This window comes from Clupea harengus, chromosome 1, assembly GCF_900700415.2.
Source record: "Clupea harengus chromosome 1, Ch_v2.0.2, whole genome shotgun sequence".
NCBI lineage: Eukaryota > Metazoa > Chordata > Actinopteri > Clupeiformes > Clupeidae > Clupea > Clupea harengus.
The window spans coordinates 5,680,151-5,686,150 of NC_045152.1; positions in this window are offsets into that span (position 1 = coordinate 5,680,151).

The window sequence follows — 6,000 nt, forward strand, 5'->3', positions numbered from 1 at the left end:
CGGTTCAGTCCGGCACAGCCGCTCTCTGGCCTCCTCCGCGTATTGATCAGGCTTCTAATCAGTCCTCCATCTGTCACCGGCGGTGACGGGCACAAGCGCCCGTGCCAGTTTCAATCTGCTGCCCTCGGGCCGGCGCTTGGCACCAGGCTCTGCTGAGCTGAAGGGCTGCCACGGAGTCCCTTCCTCCCAAATCCCTCTCATGCTCACGTCTCAGTCAGCCTCCGCTCCCTCAGCGTCAGTCTCCCCTCTCCTCTCCTTTGTCTCTCGCCTGCCACTGCACCACACAGATTGGCTTACCTGGTTTGTCTTACCTGGCCTCCAAGGGTTTGGTTTGCATGCAAGGAGAGGAGAGGAGAAGAAAGGAGAGGAGAGGAGAGGAGAAAAGAGAGTGGAGGGCTATGTGGAGGACCATGGATCCAGCTCCTTTCATTGTGCCTACCGGCTGAGCTCCTTGTTTGGCGGGCGGACGGGCAGGCAGGCGGGCAGGCAAAAGGAGTGTGCTGGAGAAGAAGGACATCCCTGTGCCTGGCTCTGCCTGGGCCTGGGCCATTCTGAAGAGGTCTGTTTCACAGCCACCATTACAGCTGCCATTTACCCACCACCACCACCACCTACCTCTCACTCACTCGAGCGTCCACTCACTCACTCACTCACTCAGTGGTCACCTTATTAACCGTCAAGGAGCGGGCGAGGAGGAGAAAGACAGAAAGAGAGTGAAAGAATGAAAGGAATGAAAAGAAAGCCAGTGAGCATGTTAAAAAGGTAGGGAGAATAAAGCCCTAAGCCTGTCCCGGGCTTGTTAACATTTGAATAATGGCAAGCATCAAGGTGACTGTCGTCTCTGTCAAGAGCCAATTTAATTTCCTGATGGACGTTTGAGATTGCCGGGCGGGAAGAGGCCTACTTGATATGCACGCTTCCGTCCGCCGCTGGAAGAAAAACATACGAAGGCTTTGATTTTAAATGCATAGGCCGAGGAGCTGGCCCGGGCGCTGTCTGATTGTGTGTATGGCTGACTGAGGTGTGAAATACATGATTGATTTCAAGGCAGACACTAACCTGAACTTAAACGCAGCGTAACCCACTTACCTGCTTCTCAGCTCATCGCCATTACACACACATACTCTTCTCCCTCTCTGTCTTAGTCACACGCACGCACGCACACACATACACACACACACACACACACATATACACACACACATACACACACACATGTTGGCTGTGGTAGGATGGAGATGGACTGTGTGCTAATGGTAGGACAGGCGATTAGTAGGCCTAAATGCACTGCACTGCCGTAAACTGCTGTTTCTACATGACTCTCCTTCTCTCCCTCCCTCTCTCCCTCTCTCCCTCCCTCTCTCTGTTAGGTGTGTGTGTGTGTGTGTCTCATTTCTGTTGTCGCCTCTTGTGGGGCTGATGGAGTGGCTCGGCCGCGTGACTCTCGCCCCAGGGGCGTCGCGCTAATTCCGTGAGCCCGCCTGAATAATGACTCGGTGGACGCGGAGGTTGACGGAGAGGAATTGGAGCATTTGCGCCGGAGCAGCCGTGTAGGAGCAGGGCGCCGCCGCCTCCGCCTCCGCGCGGAGGGTTAATTACTATTGCACAGATAAAGCCTAATAAATCCGAAGGGGTGTAATGGTGGGAGCAGCCGGCGACTCCCTCCTCTCATCCATCTCTCGCTTAAAAACGTGGCGCTGTGCGGCGCGCGACACACAGCCTCGTGTCGGCCAGGCGAGGAAGGGGAGGGGGAGGGAGGGGAGGAGCTCCCTAAATACGGACTCCCCGCCGTCTTTTGGTGGGGCGTTCTGGCAGTGGGGTGTTCTGGCAGTGGAACAGCCAACGCTCGGCCTGGAAGAATGCATTAATGAAGCAAATGACCAGCCTGGGAGTGGGCTAGTAAAGCACTCTCATGTGATTTAATTCAGCTCAACTTATTCTCTCATTGCAATTTATACCTATTTTTTTTTTTTTTACCTCTGCCTCTGTCTCTCTGTCGGTTGTCTGGGACTCTAGGTGTTCTTTCGGCGGCTTCACCGTGATTAATGCATTCGTTTTACAGGGAAGTAAGCCAGGCCTGTATCACATATGCACAGCATCCAGTTCAAGATTATTTTCTTTTGTAAGGATTCCTACACATGGGGTCTTCAGGTGAAACTTTGATGTCTTCATCTGCCAGAGGCTAGCCTTCGGCTGTGAGAGTGTGCATGCGGGGCTTATTGTAGTCCAAGGTGAAAGTGAACCTTTGGTGTGTGGATCACAGAAGAAAAAAAAAAAATCCACAATAGATCAAAGGTCCCACCCCTATCTACAATGCAGATATGAGGGTTAGCTTCTAGGCTCAGCGTGCTACGCTTTGACCCAAGATACACGGCTGTTAGATTGATTTATAAACTCTGCCGCAGTCGAGCAACTGACTTTGACAGAAGGTCTTGCACCAAACATGAGAGATGGATTGCAATGGAGCGCAGAACTAGAGGTGCAATTTCAGACACACACACACACACACACACACACACACACACACACACACACACACACTCACACTCTCTCACAGTCACACAAACACATCCTGCCAAGCCTCTCAAGCTGTGATCATGTCTTAGTCTGCCATCGCCTCACATTTTCCCCTCCTACCAAAAGGTTTACATTTCACAACTCGTAAAGTAAGGCACTCGGTTTTAACAAGGGTTTAGTGAGACGGTCCCGTACACGGAAAATGCATTTTGCCCCACTTAAGAGACATTTCGGGTCTGGCTTTGTGACTCCTCAGGGACAGGCGAGGAGGTGCCATGTCTCAGTCCAGTTGGAGCCAAAGTATCAAATGCTGTTTTAGCAGAGAGAGAAGGAGAGGGAGGGAGAGGGAGGGAGAGAGAGAGAGGGAGAGGGAGGGAGAAAGAGAGGGAGAGGGAGGGAGAGAGAGAGAGGGAGGGAGGGAGAGAGAGAGAGGGAGAGGGAGGGAGAGAGAGGGAGAGGGAGGGAGAGAGAGAGAGGGAGAGGGAGGGAGAAAGGGAGCGGGAGAGGGCTTTCAGAAATATACATGTCCACCACCGCCGGGAGAGATTACACCACACACACACACACACACACACACACAACCCCTCTGACAAACAAACAGGCACTTTTCGTGAACACACTCTTGCTTCGTTACACTCTCCTCTTCACACGGACAAACCTGGACACCCACATTGATCCAAGCACACAGATACACACACACTTGTACACAATAAACACACATGCTTTTGTGTCCCTTCCCCTGGGGCGCTCATTGCATTAGCTTCCTGCTTGCTCCCAGAAGGCCCTGTGACCTGCAGGGCGGAGCGACCTCTATTATCCCTCTCTGGGTTCACAGAGCAAAGTTTCATGGCCAGCCAACCTTGTTTAATGCACCCAGGCGTCAAGATGGGCTCCGATATTACACTAATTGAGGCTGCTGTGAGACACCCCATTTGCTCTGTTGATAAATTGTTGAATAAGCTCCCCCAAGCCCTCCTCTTCCACTGCATCTCTCTCTCTCTCTCTCTCTCTCTCTCTCTCTCTCTCTCTCTCGCTGTTCCTCTCTCTCTCTCTCCTTCTCTGTCTCTCGCTGTCTCTCTCTCCCTCTGTCTCTCGCTGTCTCTCTCTCCCTCTCTGTCTCTCTCCCTCTCTGTCTCTCTCTCTCTCTCTTCCTCTCTGTCTCTCGCTGTCTCTCTCGCTCTCTCTTGTCTTTGTTTGTGTGCCAAGCGGATGCCTCACACTGACAGTGGTTCCATGGGGGGATTTGAGTTTGTGCATGGCTGGTCAACCTTATTTGTATTATTCGTCACGAAGACACTGTTGTTCTAGTGCTCTGCTGGGAGTTTCAGGCGGGGCCCTGTCTCTCATCTCTCTCCCTTCCTTGCTCTCTTGCTCTCTCACTCTCGCTCCCCCCTTCTCGTCTGTTCTTATCTCTCTATCCAAGCTTTGCGCAGACACACATAGCAGCCATTAATGCCTCGTGGCTCTGGGGTGTCTGAGCATCGCAATCCCCCTCTCACAACTTGACACAATCACAGGACTTTTAGTGACATTTTCCAAAACTGAAATAAGTGAAATATTTTTTTATTTTTTTTTGTTGCTAGCTGTTAAAATCTTTTGGTTGTGATGATGTGGGTGAATGGATCCACGTCTCCAGCAGTGTGTTGGGAGCGGGGAGCAGAGCTCTGCTCATGCTCATGCTCGTGCTCATGCTCTGAGAGCTCTCTGGTGGACTCCTGGGGAGAGGTGGAGAGCTGAGCTGGCCCTGGCTGAAGGGGGGATCACCGCTCCTCCCTGATGGGCAGTTTCTCTTCTGGGGCGGAGGATTAGCCAAAGCCCCAGTCTCTTTGTAGGTCTGTGGATGGGGGGGGGGGGGAAAGAGAGAAAAAACGTCTTTATTATTAAAAAAAAAACACACAAAAACACTACAAGATCATGTTGTGACAATATTGAATACATAAGATACAAAGAAATGCAAAAATGCGAAATTTGCTATTTAGTCAGGGGATCCAGCCCTCTTCAAAAAATGCAAATTATCATCCTCAATTGAACACAACACACCACTGAGACACCATGTCTGCTCAAATGATTCAAGGTTTTTCATTGCCCTATAAAAATGAAAATCAATTCAAATACGAGAAACTAATACAATGTCTTCACTACAAATATGTTCAACCTTGTTTTTTCAACTAACATAGATTGCCATCTTTGCTTGTCCAAGAATGAAATGAATCAGACGTCGTTTCTGAACATATTCAAAACCAAAAATAAGTCTTTATTGAAACATTTTCATTAAGCTGAACAAAAAGCATGTGCAAAACAGCAAATAAAGGTCTTAGCCTCACACACTGCATAAAAGCATGGTCTATCTATCTAGTCTATTCCATCTCTTCTATTTCTATCTTTTATGCCTTCCTCACCCCTTCTCTCTTGTTGTGTCTTAAGGGAGTTCTGGTTCTGAGGTGTTATGTCTGTGCCTCAGCTTACCTGGGATATGAGGCCAGTGGGCCAATTATCTCTTGGAAAAAAAAAAAAAAAAGTTACATAAACAAAAAAAACTGTCAAAAGGCAGCTGTCTCGGGCGCTCCAAGGTGCAGGCAAAACACACATCAATAATATTGGACCAGACTCAGTCTACCAGGAGGGGGAAGAAACACCTTCACACTGGGTATGAAGCTGGCAAATCCCTTGGCTTCCTTCTGCCCATCAGGTTTGCCTCAGATTTCTAGCAGGTTCCTGCTTGTACTGATGGGCAGTGGGGACTTAAGGGTGTCATGGAACACGGAAATAGACAGGCTAGCAGCGGGAGGGAGAGAGAGGAGCAGAGGGGTGTTGAGTTTCCTCTATCCTGTTTAGAGCTGCATTTGAGCTAATGCTAACCAGGAGCTAGGCAGGTGGCTAGCAGTTTTTTTAGCTGTGTGGTTGGTGTTTCAAGCAATACCATGAAGTGCCCAGATCATGGTGAGGCTTAATGGCAAGGGCTTAAGGATGGTGGAAAGCCTTTAAAATCGTACAGCCTCTCAATATGAGAACAACCAGGTATCAGTCCGTGCAGATGGAGAAAGAGTCGGACAGGACAGAGATGCCAAACAGACACCATGAGCAGTCCTGGGTGTGGAGTGGTAAAGTGATGGCTGCTCGCCTGTTCCTGGGCTGGTTACAGGCGCTCCTCTGGACAGACTCCAGAAGGACTGGAAAAGGTACGCCAAAGTCATAAAGATGCTCACAAAGGTCACACAGCCAAATCTGAACTCAGCCAGGCCCCCTGAAATGTTTGTCATTTGCGTTATTGATGTTGATGTGAGTTTTTCTCACAACTACTGGTGAAGTTCATCCCTCTTAGACTGGGGCTTGTGCTGACAGCAGTGGCCAGTGGGTACACACCTACATCGGAGTCCTGTTAGCGTTGCGTCTGGCTACACGAGCTACTAGGCCAGTAATGACGCACTTCTTCCAGCCCCCGCCCCCCCCCCCCCGGCCTTCACACTCTGACTATCTGCCTAA